General features: G+C 45.8%; 1 protein-coding gene across 2 annotated transcripts in view; it reads right to left on the reverse strand.

The window, feature by feature from the left end:
* Positions 1 to 22819, reverse strand: part of PAG1 (phosphoprotein membrane anchor with glycosphingolipid microdomains 1) — a 250807-nt gene that overhangs the window by 186236 nt on the left and 41752 nt on the right. The gene's annotated exons all lie outside the window — the stretch shown is intronic.

The raw sequence follows: 22819 nt of genomic DNA on the forward strand, positions 1-22819 counted from the left end.
TTTTTTCCTGAATGTAATTTTTGCTATGGAATCCGCAAAAAATCCGCAAAAAGAATGAGCATGTCCGTTCTTTTTGCGGAATGCGGTTTTTTTTGCGGAAAAAAACGCTAACATCTGCACAAAAAATGCGGAATGCATTCTAAAAGATAGGATGCATAATGTTAGCGTTTTTTTACCGGATTTATAGCCTTTTTATTGCGAAATTCCGCAAAAAAAAACGCTAAAAATCCGGACGTGTGCACATACCCTTAATGTTGAGGAGCGTATAACATGAATCACCTCTTTACAACAAACTAATAGCTATTTTGAGACTAAACTGTAAAAAATAAATGCACAAAAGTATAATGCTAATTTTTCCCATGAAAAGTTTGTTACTAGTTTGAAAGGTTTTGGAGAAAAGTATGCAGTTAACAAGTAGATTAGAAGCTATGAAGTGCTGGCAAGTTGGGGAGGGTACGAGTGCTCCATTCTGGGATTAATAATTGTCGATAAGCGTTACATCGATCACCAACCGCTCTTTGATAGAAGCTTATACTTTATTCCACATCACATCCCAATTGACTAGAATTCGCATAAAAAATGTCATCAGGACCAATAATTATTCTCATCAGTAAAGGTAGAAATACATAACCTGCTCCGTTAAGAAGACTACTACATGTCTAGTGCTCCCGCCACATAGTATATGTTTACTAATTAATAGAACTTAGAATTTTTTTAAGATATGGTTCAGTAAAACCATAGCGCTGGACTCCTTTTTGTTTCATTGCCCGGTCACATCTGTACCGGGACACTCTATAATCAGCCGACACAGTACAGCAAATTATTTGTGAAATTCAGCAAGCTCGGCAGAATCAGACACCGGCTATAGACGTTCAGCTGAACAGGACAGTGACGGAACGCAGCGCCATGGATTTACATATCCCATACATCATTCTCAACAAGAACACTCGGTTTATTAGTAACAGCCTGAAAATCCATTCACATCTGTACTACAGTACTACCACAGTGAGCCCACCTTGTGCCGTTATATTCATGGAGCACAGGCTAGAAGAAACACTCTATAGGTATAATGTCAGCAGGCCAAAAGTGGCCAGGATTTGCTTTGATTTTATTCCCACAGCTGCCGAGCATGCTGTTTTTGTTAGCTTTTTTTTTTTTACATCCTCTGTAGAGTGTCAGAAATATGGCCTTATTATTTAGTGCTGCTTTTTGTGATCTTTAGGGGCACGGCTCACATGGTAATTATACAGAGCAGTCTGAATACCTGCCCCTGAGAATACCATCAGCCATGCCCCCTTGGTGAATACCATAAAAATGCAAACCCTTATTTTTGAAACCGAGTAGATAAAATCCTGTTCCCTACTTATGTAGCAGAATCCCAGAACATCAGTATCCCAGATGACAAAATACAGCAGTACTGAGCAATGTAGCAGTGAATCCAGCACAGGAGTGAGATAAACGTTTGATAAAAACCAGCAGTGTCTTTCCCAGTCTCTGATACTGCTTACTTCTTACCTCCACATATAACCTAAAGTGGGTAGATCGCAACCTGATCGTAACTTGATAATCCGTGTTGAGGTAAAGATGGATTTAAGCAGTATTTCACAGGAGGGAGAAGAAATAGAAATGTGGCTGATAAGTGACGGAAGAGGCATTTTCTCTAATGAGATTATGAAGGTTCTTATACAGCTCTGGCAAAAATTAAAGAGACCACCACATCAAAGCCCTGTCATGGGCAGCCCAATCTCCAGACCTGAACCCCAATGAAAACCTCTGGAATGTGATCAAGAGGATGATGGATAATCACAAGCCATCAAACAAAGAAGAACTGCTTACATTTTTACACCAGAAGCAGTGTGAAAAGACTGGTGGAAAGCATGCCAAGACGCATGAAAGCTGTGATTAAAAACCATGGTTATTCCGCATAATATTGATTTCACGAGAAAAACAGCAAAATAAACAAAAGGAAGCAAAATGTCCATATTTTGTCCTCGATTTGGCCCTCAGACATCTCATATTGCCTGGTAGCAGTAGTCATTGGTGATTTATAGCCTCTGTCAATGTAAATTAGTGTGGCACCATGACCTGTGTCCACTGCTGTACAGCCCCCACCGAAAGCCTTATTTATGGGGGCAGCATACAGTATCCGATGGAGTATACCCCAATTCACAGTGAGTCAGATGCATAGTAAGTGCAGCCAAGATCCCATGCACATGAATAGGCGTGAGGGTCCCAGCAGTCTGACCATTAGCTAGAGGAAAGTTATTGGATAGGCGACAACTTACAAACTTGATCAAAGGAAAAAGTGTGTGAATCTGCGCTGCTGAAGAATCCAGGATACCGACCGCATCTTTACAAGTTTTATTTCAGGTAGGTATTTAATTGTCAACGCGTTTCGAAGTCACACAGGACGTCTTCCTCAGGACTAAACCCAATGTCCTGTGTGACTTCGAAACGCGTTGACATTTAAATACCTACCTGAAATAAAACTTGTAAAGATGCGGTCGATATCTTGGATTCTTCAGACACTTTTTCCTTTGATCAAGTATCTTCTCCGATCTGCTGAGCCGTGTCCTGCTGCAGCTGGTTTATGTGCTCTGCATGTTGCTACACTGCACCCATACCAGGTGGGCTAGCACCCCTATCTGGTCTCTCACTGTGTTTACCAGTTAAGACCCCACTGCGCTTGTTTTGCTCCCCAGTTTCCACATTATAACTTATAAACTTAGTAGAATCTAGTGATGAGCGAATATACTTGTTACTCGAGATTTCTCGAGCACGCTCGGGGGTCCTCCGAGTATTTTTTTAGTGCTCGGAGCTTTAGTTTTTCTTGCCGCAGCTGAATGATTTACATCTGTTAGCCAGCATAAGTACATGTGGGGGTTGCCTGGTTGCTAGGGAGTCCCCACATGTACTCATGCTGGCTAACAGATGTAAATCATTCAGCTGTGTAGTCTGACAGCTCCATAATGTAAGAGGAGATCCTGGTTTTACTGGGCCGTGTTTTTGTCCCAATAAAACCAGTGTTTTCTCAGCAGGAGATTATCACTACAGGACAAGCTGCCTCCTCTGTGCCCGCAGCACTAACAACTTTTCTTTTTTTGCTGTTACATGTGTCATCAGAACGGCATTCGCTGCACCTGGAGGACAAAGCTGTTGAGCGGACACCTCTCTCCCATTCTATTATATACACAGAGAGCTGCCAATCAGTGGTGTGGGCGGATTGTACAAAGCTCAGCATTCAGAGCTCTGCTAGATCTGCAGCAGAGAAAACGGATTCTATCACAACTGCTGCACCCCCCATAAAACTAAGTGACATCACTGGAATCAGTGTGTCTGCCCCTTCATAATGCTGCTGTCAGATTACATATTAAAACCTGCTGACATATTCCCTTTAAGAGTGAGCATAGCCTTATGGCCCCATACAAAACAGCAGTCAAACGGCTAATCCTCATGTTACATAGCGCACTTAGTTTTAATCAATGGCAGCTGTACTGGCGCATTACCGGTGACCTTAATAACCACTGCGTCTGAGTGTGAACGCAGTCTTTGGCACAGACATTCTGTAGTTCAGATGCGCTGTCCAAAATCTTCAGCACTTTTTCAAAAAAAATACAGATGTAAGACATTGTCGTGTTTTACGCATCTGCCTTGGCTAGGCAGGGCTTCGTCACCTTCCCCTACGGCCGCTGCCCTCTGCTGTGCTCCACGCCAGGTTTTACAAGAGGCCTGACGTGCTCCTATATCATCGCCTGCCTAGGTCTGTATAAGACACACACCTGTGCCTTGGTATTAAGACTGTGCACCACTACCTGCCTGTGTCTGCATGGTCTTGGGCTTCCTTGCACCCTGTCCACCTGCGGCCCGCGGCACTCCAGGTCCTCGCTCCATACGTGCCCACCAGCTGCTGCACTAATGACCATCGGTATCAGTGTGCCCACCCGGACCTGGGCTTATAGGATCCACCTCGCAGGGATTTTTGCCGTTCTATGAAATTCTCCGAAAAACTTATTAACCTGGATTTATTTTAATCATTCCCATTATTAATCATTACCATGCAATCCTCTGATGGAACGTAATGTTAATTATTGAGTAATCACCTGAAGACAACGGTCATGGCTTATCAGCAGGTTACCTGTCCATACAACCGTCACATCAGTCAGGAGATCCACTTACTAGAAAGGCTGCCATGTGGGGTCGTCTTCTGACATATCCCAAATACAGGAGTTAAAAAAAATAAACAAAAATGTAAAAAAAAAAAAAGCATAATTTCTTCTTTTTGATGCTGCAAAGCACATTCAACCAGGAGTCAAAAAGAAAGACTAAGGTCTGGTGTCATCTCCCACCACGCGGGTTTATCTGTCCTTGTTTCCATGGAGATGGCGCCCACTGCTAAAGCAAATAATAATCATTAAAGCGCAATGTGGACAGAGCCGATGTCTGATCTAAACCCACATCACAGGCAGATGCAAATAAGTGCACGGAGCCCAACAACGCGGCGGCAGCACACCGACACTGCCGAGATGGCACTGCTCACATACACCGTCAGCTAATGATGGGCCCGACAGCACCAATACCAAAATGGGAAAGATCTCGTAAAAGGCGACTGTTCTCAAAAGCAGGCGAGAGGAAAAATAGCACGTAAGGGGAGCGTTACTATAGGTTCAGCGGCGCCACAAAGATGAACGTGCAGTCACGAGAACAAATGAGTACACCCTTTTTAAAATCTGATGTTTTTTATCAGCTCATAAAATAAAAAAAATATCTCGTTCTTAGAAGGTCTCGGGTTATGTTCAGACATTGCATTTTTGCTGCTGGGTACAAGACGAGTGTTTTTTGCTGCTTTTTTTTATGGGTGAAAAATGCTGCAAAAATGCCGAAAAGAATGAATGAACGTGCAGCATCTTGGCAAAATACGCGCAGGAAAAGAAAACGCAACGTGCGTGAGATTTCAGAAAGGTCATCGATTACTCAGAAACTGAAAAAGGTTCCACATCAAAAATATGCTGCAAAAATGCCACGTATGAACACACACTTGAATTAGATGCATGCATCCTCAGATTAATGACGCTTGATAAATCCTTGACACGCAGAGTCAGTGTGTGAAAATTTAAGCACACCCCATCAATGAACAGCTTGTAGAAACACCTGTAGCAGCAAATCGCTGGCCGTCTCACATCGTTCTGGAAAAAACATGGATGAAACATCATCTACCACTAGTCTGGGCTGCCCTATTTACTTCATAAAAAAGAGTGGGCAGCCCCAGACTGGTAAGTGTCCAAAATACAAGTTAGGGCAGAGACAGACTGCCGTATTTCTCGTGCAAGAATCGCATCGTAAACCTAGTACTGGCTGTCGGCCAGGGCCGCCATCAGGGCATGACAGCCGTGACTGGCGTATGGGGCCCGGTGAGCAGAGGGGGCCCGCATCGGGCCCCGTCTCATCTGGTCACCGGGCCCCCCCTGCAGGCGCTGCGGCAGCGGCACACTATTGACGTGCGGGCCCGCGCCCGCACGTCAATAGTTAACAGCCGCCAGCCAGCCTGAGGCTGGCGGCTGAATAGGGCCGCAGTGCGCACTCGCCGGCGTCTGACGTCATTGTCAGCTGCCGGGCCCGGCGGCGAGTGCGTCTGTGTGGAGCCTGGAGAGGGAGCTTCACCCGGCGCTGGAGCTTGGCCAGGTAAGAAGTTGTGTTTTTTTTTTTTCTTTGAGAGCTGCTGCGATCCAGGGGGGCCCGGGGGGCAGGATGATGGACACACAGGGGCAGAAATGCTGGACACACAGGGGCAGAATGGTGGACACAGTGGGGCAGAATGGTGGACACAGTGGGGCAGAATGGTGGACACACAGGGGCAGAAATGCTGGACACAGTGGGGCAGAATGGTGGACACACAGGGGCAGAATGGTGGACACAGGGGCAGAATGGTGGACACAGGGGCAGAATGGTGGACACACAGGGGCAGAATGGTGGACACACAGGGGCAGAATGGTGGACACACTGGGGCAGAATGCTGGACACACAGGGGCAGAAATGCTGGACACAGTGGGGCAGAAATGCTGGACACAGTGGGGCAGAATGGTGGACACACAGGGGCAGAATGGTGGACACACAGGGGCAGAATGGTGGACACAGTGGGGCAGAATGGTGGACACACAGGGGCAGAAATGCTGGACACAGTGGGGCAGAATGGTGGACACACAGGGGCAGAATGGTGGACACAGGGGCAGAATGGTGGACACAGGGGCAGAATGGTGGACACACAGGGGCAGAATGGTGGACACACAGGGGCAGAATGGTGGACACAGTGGGGCAGAATGCTGGACACACAGGGGCAGAAATGCTGGACACAGTGGGGCAGAAATGCTGGACACAGTGGGGCAGAATGGTGGACACACAGGGGCAGAATGGTGGACACACAGGGGCAGAAATGCCGGACACAGTGGGGCAGAATGCTGGACACAGTGGGGCAGAAATGCTGGACACAGTGGGACAGAATGGTGGACACACAGGGGCAGAATGGTGGACACAGTGGGGCAGAATGCTGGACACAGTGACACAGGGGCAGAAATGCCGGACACAGTGGGGCAGAATGGTGGACACAGTGGGGCAGAATGCTGGACACAGTGGGGCAGAAATGTGGACACACAGCGGCAGAAATGCTGGACACAGTGGGGCAGAAATGCTGGACACAGTGGGGCAGAAATGCTGGACACAGTGGGGCAGAAATGCTGGACACAGTGGGGCAGAAATGCTGGACACAGTGGGGCAGAAATGCTGGACACAGTGGGGCAGAAATGCTGGACACAGTGGGGCAGGATGCTGGACACATTGGGGGCAGGATGCTGGACACAGTGGGGCAGAAAAGCTGGACACAGTGGGGCAGAAATGCTGGACACAGGGGCAGAAATGCTGGACACAGTGGGACAGAATGGTGGACACACACAGGGGCAGAAATGCTGGACACACAGTGGGGCAGAAACGCTGGACACAAAGTGGGGCAGAATGCTGGACACAGTGGGGCAGAATGCTGGACACACAGGGGCAGAAATGCTGGACACAGGGGCAGAAATGCTGGACACAGGGGCAGAAATGCTGGACACAGTGGGGCAGAATGCTGGACACAGTGGGGCAGAATGCTGGACACACAGTGGGGCAGAATGCTGGAGACAGGGGCAGAAATGCTGGACACACAGTGGGGCAGAATGCTGGACACAGTGGGGCAGAATGCTGGACACACAGGGGCAGAAATGCTGGACACACAGGGGCAGAAATGCTGGACACACAGGGGCAGAAATGCTGGAGACAGTGGGGCAAAAATGCTGGACACAGGGGCAGAAATGCTGGACACAGTGGGACAGAATGGTGGACACACACAGGGGCAGAAATGCTGGACACACAGTGGGGCAGAATGCTGGACACAGTGGGGCAGAAATGCTGGACACAGGGGCAGAAATGCTGGACACAGGGGCAGAAATGCTGGACACAGGGGCAGAAATGCTGGACACAGTGGGGCAGAATGCTGGACACAGTGGGGCAGAATGCTGGACACAGTGGGGCAGAATGCTGGACACACAGTGGGGCAGAATGCTGGACACACAGTGGGGCAGAATGCTGGACACACAGTGGGGCAGAATGCTGGACACACAGTGGGGCAGAATGCTGGACACACAGTGGGGCAGAATGCTGGACACACAGTGGGGCAGAATGCTGGACACACAGTGGGGCAGAATGCTGGACACACAGTGGGGCAGAATGCTGGACACACAGTGGGGCAGAATGCTGGACACACAGTGGGGCAGAATGCTGGACACAGTGGGGCAGAATGCTGGACACACAGTGGGGCAGAATGCTGGAGACGGGCAGAAATGCTGGACACAGTGACAGGGGCAGAATGCTGGACATTGGGGCAGAAAGCTGGACACAGTGGGGCAGAAATGCTGGACACAGTGACAGGGGCAGAATGCTGGACACAGTGACAGGTGCAGAATGCTGGACACAGGGGCAGACTGTGAGACCCAGGAGCAGAATGCGAGACACGGGGCAGAATGGAGATACGGGGCATGATTGGAGACACGGGGCAGGATGAAAGACATGGGGGCATGACTGGAGACAGATGGGTCAGGATTGGAGACAGATGGGGCAGAATGGAGACACAGGGGGCATGATTGGAGACAAGTGTCAGGATTGCAGACATGGGGGCATGGTTGGAGACATAGGGGGCAGAATGGAGACATGGGGCATGATTGGAGACACTGGGGGCAGAATTGGAGACAGATCGTGCAGGATCATGGGGCAGGATGGATATGATGGAGACAGATGGGGCAGGATGGAGAGATCACATGGGGCGATCATATGGGGCAGGATAAGGAGATCATATGGGGCAGAATGGATACTCATGAGGGCAGGATGGGAGAATATCTGGCTGACGCCAGGAATGAGACACACGGGGCCAGGCTGGGTGATATTATTAATACCATAGGGGCTAATTTAGGGATATTATTACTGCAGTGATGTATTTATTTTATTTTTTGAGTATACTGTTTTAAATGGGGGGCGGTCCTGTTACTGTATAGAGTGATACTATGTCGCCTTCTTCATGTGGTGTAATGTAGAAGTTGTGAAAAATTAAGTAATGTGTTCTGCAAGCGGAGCTCGAGATAACTGTGTTATTTCCTGCAGAGAGAAGTCCTGGCTGGATGAAATGATGGCGGTCTGTGCTGGATGAAAGATGAAGGACTTCACCTAGAGACGTCACTGGTGAGTCAGTGTGTTACCTATACACTGACACTATACACTGTATACAGAGCTCCTGTGTATAATTTCACTAGTGATCACTATATTATCTGTACACAGACACTGCATACTAAGTACAGATCTCCTGTGTATAATGGCACTTATGGTGATAGTATGGTGCTTTTTTAAAAATTACTGATCAGAATTGTAGTATTCAGTCACTATGTGGTGGTAATATGTGGTCTGGACATGGTGTTGTGGTATTTGTTCCTTGTATGTGATATTATTCGATCACTGTGGTGGTAATATGTGGTCTGGTCATGGTGTTGTGGTATTTGTTCCTTCTATGTGATATTATTGGGCATTTTAAAAATTGAAAAATAAATAAAAATATACCTAAATTGTATTGCATATTTTAACAAATATTTAATAGGTTACAGCAGAGTAGGGCCCGGCCAAAAGTGTCTACCGTGTTATGGTGGCGGCTTAAAAAATCTTTTGGCCAAAACAAAAGCTGCCGGCTATATGTGTGATCTGGTGATGGGAACTGTTAATGTGTGATTGGTGAGAAGTGGAGTTTTTCCAAGAGAGAGCGGTGGGACTGTGGACAGTTCGAGGGGTGGAGCCTGGAGGCGGGGCTGGGGTGGAGCCTGGGCGGAGTCTCAAGTGGGCCCCGAAAATTTTGCCAGTATGGGGCCCCGAAATTTCTAGTGGCAGCCCTGCTGTCGGCTGTCCTGAGCGGAGCTTGACAGCTGCATAGAAACACATCACGCTGTCTTGCTCAGGTCAGGAGAGGTGTCGGGCCAGTCCGTGCAGTGCGATGGGATTATCGCAGGAGTTATACGGCAGTCTGTCTCTGCACTTATTGTCAAAAGTGCTTATAAGTCACTAATACCCCTGAAAGGGCTCGAACTTCTTGCTCTGCTGTCAGGATCCCACAACCAGAATGTTCGGTCCCGACTTTTTCTAAAAAAAATATATATATATGGGGCCCTTTCGGGGGCATTAGGGTAACCCTGAGACAGCACAAGAAATGCTGAAGACAGGCTGGTCTTTGCAGTGTTAGTGAAGAAATACTGGACTTGCCAGGCCACGTGTACAGCACGAAAGTGGACTGTGGACAGAGAAGACCGGCCTGATAAGGCCAGAATCACTTTATTAAGCACTCCTAGGTCCAGCCTACACATTGCCTCTTCAGCCCCACTTTGTGCCGTCTCTGGGTCCCTGCCGTACACACTACTGCGGAGCTCTCCTTATGGCTGGTCCAATTCTTAGGCATCAAAGACGTTCTTTCTACATTAAAGGGAACCTGTCACCTGAATTTGGCGGGACCGGTTTTCGGTCATATGGGCGGAGTTTTCTGGTGTTTGATTCACCCTTTCCTTACCCGCTGGCTGCATGCTGGCCGCAATATTGGATTGAAGTTCATTTTCTGTCCTCCGTAGTACACAAACCGGTCCCGCCAAATTCAGGTGATGGGTTCCCTTTAAGATTCAGACCGTCACATCACTTCACACAACCCCAGTTTACGGTCCACGTCAGTGCTCTATGGTCACAGCAGGAGCTGTGCGAATTTCCTGACCCGGGTTCCCCGACACGACGCTTAATTTGCCCGCCTGGAGTGACATCATAAGTACAGTGCCCAGGTGATAACGCGGCAAACCAGGAAACCAGAAGCTGGGATCCCAGGAGGTCAGGAAATTCACACAGCTCCTGTTCACGGCCACAAAACCCTGACCTGGACTGAGAACCTGGACTACACACAGTTATCCCCTCAGCTCTACAAGCTTCGGACATGAATTTCTCCTGAAAACTACATTAGATTTTTCCAATTTTGATAAAAAAAAAAAAAAAATCCCTAAAAGATTAGAATATTTTTTCACAACCCTTTAGCAGGCACTTTGTACCTTTTTTTCCTTAACATATTTACTCCAACCCAGCAGATAAAGTGTTAGTTGTACTAAATTCTAATAGTTCGCATCCTTTTATTTCCTCTTTTCTTACAACCCTTTCTTCCTCTGCAGCTTGTGGTTTTTATGACAGATGAAAGTCCTGGTGGAAATCATGGCGTGAGGACAATGACAGCGATTTACGCTGCGCAGGTATCCTACTTAACTCCTTGAGGGACACCGTGCATGCATGCCCCGATGGAAGCCAGAGCAACCCGCTTAGGTCCTACGCCGAGCGATCGCAGCCCTACGGATATCTTTCATGTCTGCCCCAGGAGCCTTTCTCCGCCTTAAAGCCAAATGTAGCACACTTATGAGGTGTGTTACATATCTCACAAACCGATAGGGCAGCACACTCTGCGCAGGCCTAACGATGGAACAGATTTACTAATCCGGTCTAATTAAACAGTCTAACCTTAGAGAACACCGTCTGAACACGTGTTACATTTCTCATTGGCTCATACTGGATGATAATATGTCAGATTTATCAACATTTCCGTGCACATTGTTGCCTCAAAGGAAATCTGAAAGCAGGATTTTGCAATTTAATCTGAGAACAGCATTATGTAGGGGCAGAGACCCTGATTCTAGTGCTGTGTCACTCCCTAAGCTGTTTGTTGCTTCAATAAAATCACTTCCATTAGCAGGAGATTTTTATTAGAGGATTTGTTATCTTGTGCCTTGTATTCCTCTTGTTCTGTGTAACCACACCACTGATTAGCAGATGTTTGTCAATACACAGAAAGCTGCCAATTAGTGATGTGGCCGGGGGGTCATACAGGGCTCAGCATTCAGAGCACTGCTACATCTGCAGCAGAGAAAACGGGGATTTTATAAAAAAACATACTAAGGTGGTCAGTAAGTGATACATCGCTGGAATCAGGGTCTCTGTCCCTACATTATGTTGCTGTCAGATGGGGTAGCAAAAACCTGGTGACAGATTCCCTTTAATCCACATCCAAATAGTCAAAAAGCCTTAACCCCGGATACAATAGGGCCACAAATGAATGCAAAACGGTGTCCAAACTAACCAATATTTAGCACATTTTCTGCCAATTTTCTGAGACACATTCAGAATTCTAATTCTACCCCAATATACAGCATCCAAAGCAGTGTGCCTTTAATTTAACGAAAGAACACAGGAGATATGGGCCCAATGGGTGCCATATTACAATACAACATCGGTCTGGTTTTTTTTTTGGAATAAGGGCTTTTGTGATTATTGTGCACACACTGCATGTAGATGCAGAGTTTATCTGGTATTGTGGTATTTTATGTAATATAAATGTAATATAATGGTGACAACTAAGCGTTGCTGAAAGGCTTGGACAAAGCAATCGCCTGAAAACGTAACGGAGATGTGTAACAGCGAGCGTGTGTCACGGCAGTGCCATGCAGAAGACGACTGTCAGACCGGGTTAGCAACAATGGAACCGTAGAACTATCTGCCAGTGCCACAATGTGACATCAAGAAAATTGGATCCTCACAAACAGGAGGGGAAAAAAAATAAATAAATCAGTGTCTCGTTTCAGCTGAACCATGACTTGCTATATTTGCAATTATTACCTAATGTTGAAAGATGATTTCTTGGAGAAAAAGGGATGAAAACCCTGAAAGGAGGTCAGAGACCTGAAAGAATAATTTCATAGATCTGATGCGCCTTCAATGTAGCAGATAGAATTCATTTAATGAATGACCTGGTTAACTCTATGCTGATAACTGGGGAGCACAGCAATGTAACTCATATAATACGTAAGTATGAATTTGGTGCAGATTCTGACCCGAACTGTGCATTTCCCATTACTATGAGACAGCTTTGCCTCTGCCACATCAGAGGAGCGCAATGGCACCAAAGCTGCACAGATCCGACCATCTTCAGTGCAGCGCTTACAAGCTCTATTGGAAAGAGCTTGTAAGCTCTCTGTAGTAAGAGGCTTGGAGCAGCACTGTGCAGAAAAAAAGCCCAAGATTAAGTTCCCATAAGGTTTTCAATGCTCGTATTTTCGATGTGCAAAAAAAACAAAGACTCTTTCAGTTACAGCAAAGTGGATGGGATTTATTAAAATCTTATCCACACATTGTTTTTTTTTACTCTGCGTAAACTTATCTGTGTTGAGAGCTTAAAATGTGCAATATGTTAATTTCTCTTGTGCGTTTGCCTAGGTTTGTGTGTGGATTTTCCCAATAAAATAGTATTTATTGGATGTCAAAACTCTGCAGGTCATTTAAAAAGAACAAGTATGTAACCCACACAGGACCGTGAATAGAAAGTTGTCAAAACCAAATACCAAGAAGTATCAAACACAAAGCAGCTTTATTGAAGCGTGACATACCAAAAAGTGCAAAAAAAAACGCAACTGCCTAATTGATGCAGAAAATCTACAACATCAAAAACTCACCAAATACTCATCATGGGAACAAAGCCTAAAGGATTTTGGTCCCTCGTTCTCCGAAGCAGTTAATGACCCGAAGAGAGGACGCCAAATCAATCAATGTGCCAGCAATACGACGTAAGATGAGACCACCACTTAAAGGGTATTTTATTTTACTATAGGCCTAGGAACTAAGAGGTGGATAATTGCTACCTACCTGCCTGATGTGCCCGGCGCCGATCTCTGCCGGCACAAACCGCTCCTGCCAGCGATTCAGCTGCTTCCAGTGATGTCACATCAACAGAGCAGTGGCTTCTCTTCTGCTCTGTTGACGGGATGTGACTAATGTCATACTGATAGGCAATGGGGAGCCAGCTGTCGAACTGAAGAAAGCCGGCTGCCAATCAGTATGATGTCAGAAGTCACGGCCCATCGATAGAGAAGCCTAGAAGAGGAAGAGCTACTCTGGAACAGCTGAATCGCTGGCAGGAGCGGACAGTGACTGCTTTGTGCTGGCTCCAAGTAGCAACTACCTCCCTGTTAGTTTTCAGGTCCATAGTAAAACAAAAAAAAACAAAAAAATGAATAAAATAAATAAAAAAATAGTCCTGGTTAATCCCTTTATGTTTTGTACCGGGTCCTCCGACACTCCAAACACGCCTGTAGCAGTGCTGACGCATGTATTTACACCTTCTTCACAAGCAAAGATCTAAATTTACATGTTTCTTAGCTTCTATTTTTGTAACTGAATTTATAAAGTGACGAACATTTTGTTATACGTGAAAAAAGACAAAAATAACCGTTAGAAAAACATCTGAGAGTTTTCGGTTATTTTGCATCCATCTGCCAACCCACATTACAGGATCAAAATAATAATCTGCAGAATCAGAAAAAGTCAGGAAGCTGCGGAAATAAGCGGCGTATAACTAAGCGAAGACTAATCACAATCATGTATTCCGAGCCTCGGATCGCGGCTCCACAAGAGCAAACTCATTTGTAGCTTTGTATCTGGGAAATTCAATGATGCATGAGAAATAGGCAATTTAATGTAAATCACGCCACAATGGGGCACGAGGCACGCCAACTGTGGAGGCAGAAATAAAGTCGTGGACATCAGTGAGCTGGGCCATTCCACTTCTACAAGACAGATAATCAACCACAATCAATGCAGCTATAAATCTGACATAATTGTAAAACATTTTTCTTATAAGACCATTTACCGCGACTGGCAGCTTCTAAACACACTGATAATACAGATATCGCGGAGGCCGGGGGCATTAATGAGCAGCTGATGGAATATAATAACCGCCAGTGATTTACGGACATCAAAAGGCAGAAATAAGACTTTGTGAATTCACAATTTGGGTTTACGGCTAAGGCAGATATGTAGCAAAAAGGTATGGAAATTAAATCTGTCCCATACATGTAAACGGGGCCGTTTCTGGAGTCACAGCATGAAGTCCCATCCGAATAGATAGAACAGAAATGGATGCAATAAACAGACCGCATGTGAACTGTGACATGGGCCTCCCGCCGTCTAGATTCCCTAATATCTTACTCAGGATTAGCCATTGTAAATGAATAACTGAATAACTCTGAAAATGAAGGCGTTCCGTCCCTAAGGCCGAGATTGGCTTAAGGCTAGTTCACACACATGCAATGCTCTCCTCCGAGCACAACGTCTGGGTTTGCATCGGAATCTTAACCTGTATTCCAAGGGAAGAGTCATTCACTTGAATAGGGCCGATGGAGTCACTGTGGGGATAGTATGGCCTCCATCCTTGCGATATTCGTCTTTCTCCCACATGCGCAATAACATGCTTAATCACTTTTTTGTGCATGTTGGACAGGTATGATGGACACAGTTCGGCCTCAGTCTTGGCAATACTTGTCTTTTTCGAACATACACGAAAACGTGGTTGACAATGTTTTTTTTGCATGGAAGGGAAAAACTAGGGGTAAATCCTACAAGATCAGATTATTTGCACCTGGCTACCTTCGCATGTAACCAGGCTAGGTATTCACCTTAAAGGGAACCTATCAGCAGATTATGCCTCTATAAGATGCGGCCTTTTCCTTTCAGGGCTTATCTACAACATTCTATAATGCTGTATATAAGCCTCCGGTCCCACCTGCAAGTGAAGAAAAATAAGTTATATTGTACTCACCTGGGGGGTGGTCAGGTCCGATGGATGTCGCAGTTCCGGGTCTGGCGCCTCCCAGCTTCTTGCGACACCGCCCTCCTGCTTCTTCATTGCTCTCCGTCACCGCGCTCTGGCGCAGGCACACTGATCTGCCCTGTTGAGGGCAGAGTAAAGTACTGAATTACGCAGGCGCCGGGCCTCTCTGACCTTTCCTGGCGCCTGCGCACTGCAGTGCTTTACTCTGCCCTCAATAGGACAGAGAAGTATGCCTGCGCCGGAGCGGCGATGCCGGGAGTGATGAAGAAACAGGAGGCCGGCGTCGCAAGAAGATGGGAGGCTCCGGACCCAGACCTGCGACATCCATCGGACCGGACCGCCCCCCGGGTGCGTATAATATAACTTATTTTTCTTCACTTGCAGGTGGGACCAGAGGCTTATATACAGCATTATGAATACTGTGTATAAGCCCTGAAAGGCAATGGCTGCATCCTATAGCGGCAAAATCTGTTGACCGGTTCCCTTTAAGCATTCAGCTGGGGGGCGCGCAGCAGAGTGGGCTGGGTTGGAGTGGAGTGGGAGAGAGACAAGACAAAATCTCTCTCCAAGAAGAAACCACACAGGCCGTGTGCGCCAAGCTGCAAGTATCACCGATTGCTATGAACAAAAGCTGTTGTGTATGACCGGACTGGGACTAGCTCATTGCTGTGAAAGTAGCCAGGGTCTGTATTGGTTAGTGAATGCCTGGACAGGGCTAGGGATTTAGGTTTATGGTTTTATTTTGGTGCTGTGGAAACAGACGTCACATTATTTTGACCCAAGAATCGAGTGCCCGTGTGAACGATACCTAATGCCTACCTTAATCCCTTAATGTGTCTACAGTGACTCCATTCAGGTTAATGGCCTTGTTGAGGCCATGTTGGGATGTCAGTCACAATAGAGTTTTTCAAGGATTCTGACAGAAACACCGTTGTAGCGCAGCATAGAGCCCTACATAAGTGTGAACCCAGCCTAAATCCAGCAGAAGCTACGGAAACTCCTGAGAGCTGCTGCACTAAGGCTACGTTCACATTAGCGTTGCGCGCCGCTGCGTCGGCGACGCAACGCACGACGCACAAAAAACGCACGCAAAAACGCTGCGTTTTGCGACGCGTGCGTCGTTTTTTGACGAAGATCGGACGCACGAAAAATGCAACTTGTTCCGCTAGCGTCGGAAACGACGCACGTGTCGGAAAACGCAACAAAAAAAACGCACGCGTCCCCCATGTTAAACATAGGGGCGCGTCGCCGCTGCGTCGCCGACGCAACAGCGACGCACATTAGCGGAACGCTAATGTGAACGTAGCCTAAGTAATTTCCAGAACGTATACAGAAGTTACAGAAGCTTGGCTCTGTTATTCTTGGGCATTTCTGTAGTTCCACCTTCAATGGTTGGAGGTCAAGATGAGGAAAACCTCTTTAAGATTTCAAAATAAAGTCATACAGACATACAGTTATGTTTGTCACTTGGCACGACTACTCATGAAACTATTCTATTATCAGTTTTTTGTGTAGTATTGAAGGATGGGGCGGCAAAGTTGGGTGGCGCCCAACGCTAAATGCCAGACCCTGTGCAGGACTTCCCCTGGTATAGGGACTACACTGATGGGAAACAACAGGTAAGAAACTTCCCAAAGGTAATCTAGACTTGTGTGTGAGTTGGGGGTAACAAACAGCCGCTGTTCTGTCCTGGGTGGCAAAACTCAAGCACCATAATTGGGACCTATTTTGAGCTTTGCAATGGGGAAGCTTGTGTATATGTATTCCACTGGATCCACTCATAGGGACATCAGTACATACGTATACCAAGTCCATAGAAAGAAAAAAAAAACCTCTCCGATCATAACGCAGGGAAAATAAATCTAAAGTCCTGTGGTAAAAACTAGACTTGGATGACAGGAATATCTAGAATGAAATAGTGAATGAGCCTTGTAAATTTACAACCAGCGGCCATGTCTTCTAGGATTCTTCACCTGAATTATACCTACTGAGTACAAGGTCACTCCGAACCCATATGACTCACAGATTACACTGGTGACCATGAATCAAGGCAGAAACACAGAGGTGTCAGTAGTGAGGACCAAGGAACGTTCCTCTCCTGAACACTGTCATTTTCTCTTCTTGAAAACTATAGATATTCCTCTCCCCAGAGAAATCTGTGCTCCCTCTGTCAGAGCCCGGCTGTGTTATCATTGTGAGCTTCCCCCTCGCTCACAATATAAGGGGAGTCCTACACATGAGGTCTAAGAAGAATTATCATTCCGCACTTCTAAGGAACAACTGCTGTCTTAGATGATGGGGCGGAGGGATAAATGAAAACATGGGCACAAATTTACAGATTCCGTACATTTCTTCATGATAAAATACCCAATTGCGGAACATTGTGCTCACGTACAAATGGCAAAAGTTCTGATCTTTACTCTACCCCAGTAAAGTCAATGACAAAAGTTAGGCTACTTTCACACTAGCATCGGAATCTCCCCGTCGCAATGCGTCGGGGAGAGATTCCGACGCCAGCGTTTAGCGCATTGCACAATGGAGGCAGCGGATGCATTTCTCTGGCGCATCCGCTGCCCCATTGTAAGGTGCGGGGAGGTGGGGGCGGAGTTTCGGCCGCGCATGCGCGGTCGGAAAAAGCGGTCCGTCAGGAGCAAAAAACGTTACATGTAGCGTTTTTTGCTCCCGACGGTCCGCAGAAGCACGACGCATCCATCGCTCGACGGATGCGACGTGTGGCAATCTGTCACAAATGCGTCGTCAATACAAGTCTATGGGGAAAAAACGCATCCTGCAAGCACTTTTGCAGGATGCGTTTTTTCTGCAAAACGACGCATTGTGACGGATTGCAGAAAACGCTAGTGTGAAAGTAGCCTTAGGCTGCTGCAAATGTTCAGATTTCGTGGCCACCTACCTCCTGGAATTTTCGAAGCCTTATGGTTACTATCTAAGGATTGTCCTGTCAATTAATTAAAAAACTAAACCAAAATGCTTAAAAAAAGTTTTTGTTTTATCTCTTCTGGTCCTCTACTTCCAGAAATGTGAGAGCTAGAGCTTCAGATGCGGACACCATCAGAGCCAGAGGCTGCTCATCTCAATTCCATGACTGGCCGAACACATCAGGAGAGCACATCCTCCTAGTTTCCCATTAGTGGGGGTCTCAGTACTTTGACCCCTACTCACCTAAACTTTAGTCACATCGCTAGGAACGTGTCAAAAAAAACATATGATATTGACATGAAGTCAAAAAGTCTCTTCAGTAGGTGATTAAACCTTCCATTCCCTACACACCAATAATGGAGAAGCAGGGCGCTAATGGACAATTATACCCAGCCATGTATTGTAGTATGAATGTAGCGCTCGCTATGGGTGACACAAGACAGACATGTACAAAATGGAAGGTCTGTGGTCTGTATCCGCGCTGCCAGGTGATGAAGAAATATCAAATACCGCTAAGTTATTGTAAAAAAGTTATTTTTTAAATGTTTCTATGCGTTTCGAAGTGTAGCCCACTACGGTATTGGTTTCCTGAAGAAGTGGGCTATACTTCCAAACGTGTAGAAAAATAAAATATAACTTTTTTTTTTTACAATATCTCCGGCATTTGATGTTTCTTCATCACCTGGCAGCGTGGATACAGACCACAAACTTTCCATTTCTTCCATATTTCCCTGGTGAAATCACCCGTGGATCTTTAGCAGCCATACAACCTGGGATCAGGTCAGCATATATTGATACCATTTTTTAGTAATTATTATTGGATAACACCCTATTTTGCGCTATTTTTTCTACCCAGCCGTTTATAGAAAAGAAGCACATGCTATATAATGTGCTACACCTGCCTACGTGACTCAGATTCTCGTGCTCTCCATGCTGTCATTCTGCGAAGAAGAGAACGTTCCTCACCTGCACATTTGCATAAGGTAAAAAGCATCAGTCAGCACAGCGATAGCGCTCAGATTGCTTTTTAATCAGCTTTCTCCCTCTCCTGCAATGATTTAATAAAAGCTCACGTGGATTTAATATCTGCTTTAACTGCAGTACGCCCTGCGCGACAATTACTGATCTAATACGACTCAACGGAGAAGCTTTGTACAAATGAACCGCTGTCCGCTGGGCCCCCCGACTCTGCACCATCCAGAGCAGCTGCAAAAATTATCGCCCCTTATTAAAATTATAGACTTCAAAGATACAGCCCCCAAAGATCCAGAGCCATTATGAAAGCTCACAGGCTTTTATAATCATGAAATACAATTTAGACTCACCCTGAAAAAAAGGGAGTTCACTTGCTGCAAAGCGTGCAAGGTCACTTTAGTGAGAAGGCGAAGGAAACCTATGCAGAAGGCCTCATTCACACAGCCGTGTTTAAACACGTACAGGAAAAAAAAGGTAGTGGTATCATCAGCGTGTTTTTACCATCAAAGTTTTTCATGGATGGATAAAGAAATAAATTACACAGCTTCACCTATTCTTTGCCATGGCAAATACGTAAAGCACAGAGATGCCATGGTGGTGTACGCGCTTTTCACCGACGCATAGACACTTTTCATCCATGTCGCGGGTAAAAAAAACGGACATGTCTCTGTCTTTTGTACAGACACACGGTCCATGAAAAAAAGACGGACATGTGATTAGCACCATAAAGATGGGTATATGTTCTATCCGCGAAAACAAAAAACGAATAAATACGTGCAACACCGTTGTGTGAATGAGGCCTAACAACAGCTCTTAGTGTGGGGGGTTGGAGTGGTCTATATATTACATAATACAATAAATCAATGTAAAAGGGTTTATCAGGATCAAATGTCCTGCAGGGAATTTTGATTTATGAAATCTGAAATGACTGGAAGTCATAGGACAAACAAATATCCACTAGAACATTCTCCACCAAGCCATGGAGCGCCAGAAAGTGACCAGAGATGTATTCAGTGGTGAGAAACACTGTGATCCTGTCTTAACTAGTCCTCTAGCAGTGCACCCGGAACACCACAGCCTTCACTAACTCACCCACCCTATAAAGATAACGAGATCACACTGCTAACTCTGCCCCAGTCTACACAGCAAAGTGGACAGGAAGTTCAATTTCTGTAAAAAGAGGTTTTCAAAACCAAATTCACCCATAGGAGAAAGAAAAAACAGAGTTGACTGAGGACAAGCTGTAAATATTTTTTTATTTTGTATACCGCTACACATAGTAAAATAATTCCTCCCAAACACTGTGCAGCTCGCTCACATCTCCAATGCCAAGCTCTAGTGCGTTTACATCTTTACCTACCACCTCTCCCTTAAATTAATCAGCAGCAGATATTCTAAATTCCCAGTGGATGCGATTCAGTTTACAATACAATGCAGCCCTGACAGTAGAATAAATCAGAAATTAATTTTTATGCATTCCACATTACAAGCGTATTGGAAGATGGAAGATAGTGTTTCTCATTGTAGCGCGTCGGCCTTTCCTGACAGCTGCCCGAGATCGCTATCACGTCTCTTGTTTCAGGTTTAAAAGGAGCAATCAGATAATAGATAAGGGGGAAAAATGGAATAAACAAGACAGTGGGTCCCCAAGAGTGTTACATGATATATGAAGAACAGTTCAGCTGAATCCAAACTGGATAGTGCTTAAAGGGACTGTCCAGACTTGGGACAAAAGTCAGCAGTCACTCTATATGACTGCAAAACTGTGACAGCATGTGGCGCACACACTGTCACGATCCCCCAGTATTCCTGGTGTGAGCGGGCGGTCACATGTGATTGGTATACTTAGTCATCTGCCGACTAGACGTGTTCAGCTTCTCTCAGTTGAAGAGTATTAAGGAAAGCTGAGTCTAGTGGGCATGTGACCCTTGACTCGCACCAAGAATACCAGGAATCATGACGGTGTGCGCACCATTCACTGTCACAATTCAGCAGTCTGCAATCACAGATAAACCCAGAGAAAGGGGCATCATCAACCTCTATTCCATCCACTGTCTATGGGACTGTCAGAAATAGAAATAGTCGAGTGATGTAATTAAAAACGGTTATCCGGTCAAAACCGATAAATCTGCAGTCACTCTGATGGAATAGAAACGCCAATTCCCTTTATTTGCTATATCAGCACTGATAGGACCCGGCCGTGTACTATAACTGACACACTTGCCATTTTTTTTCCCCTGAGGTTTCCTTTTTTATTTTACACAATTATGCTTTTTGTATATGTATAAATGTCATTGTTATTTATTTATTGTCTCTTTACTTGTATGTTTGTGTTTCACTCTGTTTAGCCCTCTGTATTTTGGTTGGAGCGCACACAATGATATGATCTTGGACCGCTCCTTTCCTTTTTGCTGCATGTGCGCTGCAGCGTTGAACGCATCACATGCGGATACGATGACTTCCGGGTGCGTTACTTCCGCTCTGGTGGCGTGCAGCATGCATTCCTGCACCACCATTTCTTTTGGATGCTGGCGGTGTGTGTATACCACCACATGTCCACATGGACCCAGAGGTGCTCAGGTATTCATATCTGTATGCAAATAACTTATCCCACCCATTGGATTGGCATCGCTTGTTCACCAATTTAGAATCCCGCCTCCTGGTGTTTTTCGCCTGTGTGTATAGATCACGAAAAAACACCAGGTGGTGTATACACACACACACACACACACACACACATTCATTATGCAGTTTTCCTATACCCCTGAGGAAGCTATCATGTATGGTGAAACACATGGAGCATAAAACCTTCTCCCAGCTCTATATTTTTTGATCTCTGCTGCACTGTGTCCTATGGTAATACCCCAGTTCCTTCCTCTGACCCCTACTTTAGGTATATTCTTTTTTTTCCTTGTACCGCTTGTTCATGCTTCATCTTTGCAGGAGAGATTTACCATTTGACACTAATCTAATGTTACTTACATGTTGTGATCCCTGGCAGAGATACATATACAGTGGGGCAAAAAAGTATTTAGTCAGTCAGCAATAGTGCAAGTTCCACCACTTAAAAAGATGAGAGGCGTCTGTAATTTACATCATAGGTAGACCTCAACTATGGGAGACAAACTGAGAAAAAAAATCCAGAAAATCACATTGTCTGTTTTTTTAACATTTTATTTGCATATTATGGTGGAAAATAAGTATTTGGTCAGAAACAAAATTTCATCTCAATACTTTGTAATATATCCTTTGTTGGCAATGACAGAGGTCAAACGTTTTCTGTAAGTCTTCACAAGGTTGCCACACACTGTTGTTGGTATGTTGACCCATTCCTCCATGCAGAGCTCCTCTAGAGCAGTGATGTTTTTGGCTTTTCGATTGGCAACACGGACTTTCAACTCCCTCCAAAGGTTTTCTATAGGGTTGAGATCTGGAGACTGGCTAGGCCACTCCAGGACCTTGAAATGCTTCTTACGAAACCACTCCTTCGTTGCCCTGGCGGTGTGCTTTGGATCATTGTCATGTTGAAAGACCCAGCCACGTTTCATCTTCAATGCCCTTGCTGATGGAAGGTGGTTTGCACTCAAAATCTCACGATACATGGCCCCATTCATTCTTTCATGTACCCGGATCAGTCGTCCTGGCCCCTTTGCAGAGAAACAGCCCCAAAGC

This window comes from Ranitomeya imitator, chromosome 6 (assembly GCF_032444005.1).
Source record: "Ranitomeya imitator isolate aRanImi1 chromosome 6, aRanImi1.pri, whole genome shotgun sequence".
Taxonomy (NCBI): Eukaryota; Metazoa; Chordata; class Amphibia; order Anura; family Dendrobatidae; genus Ranitomeya; species Ranitomeya imitator.